Source organism: Rutidosis leptorrhynchoides, chromosome 7, assembly GCF_046630445.1.
Source record: "Rutidosis leptorrhynchoides isolate AG116_Rl617_1_P2 chromosome 7, CSIRO_AGI_Rlap_v1, whole genome shotgun sequence".
Classification (NCBI taxonomy): domain Eukaryota; kingdom Viridiplantae; phylum Streptophyta; class Magnoliopsida; order Asterales; family Asteraceae; genus Rutidosis; species Rutidosis leptorrhynchoides.
The window spans coordinates 331,209,238-331,210,264 of NC_092339.1; the positions used below are offsets into that span (position 1 = coordinate 331,209,238).

Here is a 1,027-nt window from a genome sequence, read left to right on the forward strand (position 1 = left end):
ATATTCCACCATAGGATAGTTAGCTAATTAGATTAGATTACCTTAGATTGCCTTAGATTAAATTAGATTACCTTAGAATTAGATTAGTTTAGTTTAGCTTATGATAATTTAGCTTATTTGCAAAAATTAAAAACAAAAAGGCATACCTAGTGTATGACCCAAACCCGATCTAGACCAGGGCCGTTGTTATTTGTACCTGATCCACACGCAATAATCTCTAAAGCACGCAAGGAAGCACGAATCAGAAACCAAATGGCGTTACGCGTTACTTTAGCAGAAAACATGAAACCCTCGATTGAAGGTCGAGGAGGACCAATCAGATTTCCAGAGATTCAAGGACACTCGTTCGAGTTAAAACATCACATCATCCAGCTCATTCAGAATAGCTGTCAATTTCATGGATTACCGAATGACGATCCTAATTCTCACCTTGATAAATTCATATCTCTTTCGAACTCCTACAAACAGCCAGGGATAGGACAAGATATAGTCCAGCTATACTTGTTCCCCTATTCTCTCATTTATCATGCTCAAACTTGGTTTGAAGGACTGGAAAAATATTTCATCACGTCATGGATGGAGACGGCAACTAAATTCCTAACTAAATATTTCCCTCCTTCTAAACAAACCAAACTGAAGAATGACATCATTAACTTCAAACAAAGTTATGATGAATCTCTTTACACTGCATGGGAGCGTTTCAAAACCCTGTTGAAGAAGTGCCCTAATCACCAGTTAGAACGGTCAGCCCAAATCTGTACCTTCTACAATGGTCTTACAGTAAATCATAGGACGACGATTGATGCAGCAGCTCAAGGGAATCTGATGAACCAAACCGCAGATGAAGCATGGGAATTGCTCGAGAACATGACTATGCATCATCATGACTGGAACAGTGGCGAAACAACTTCATCATCTGCCCCACTCTCTGCACTTAACAATCAAACAGAGGCCATCAAATCCCTCACAGATAAGATGGAATCTTTTGCCAAGCAACTCGGAGAATTGAAGACGCAACCGCAGCAGG

General features: G+C 40.0%; 1 non-coding gene across 1 annotated transcript; it reads right to left on the reverse strand.

Moving 5' to 3' along the window:
* Positions 1 to 630: 630 nt before the first annotated feature.
* LOC139860956 (small nucleolar RNA R71) lies at positions 631 to 737 on the reverse strand. Its single transcript, XR_011763580.1, has one exon. It is a non-coding gene; the product is annotated as a small nucleolar RNA R71 (small nucleolar RNA).
* Between the last annotated feature and the right edge of the window lie 290 nt (positions 738 to 1,027).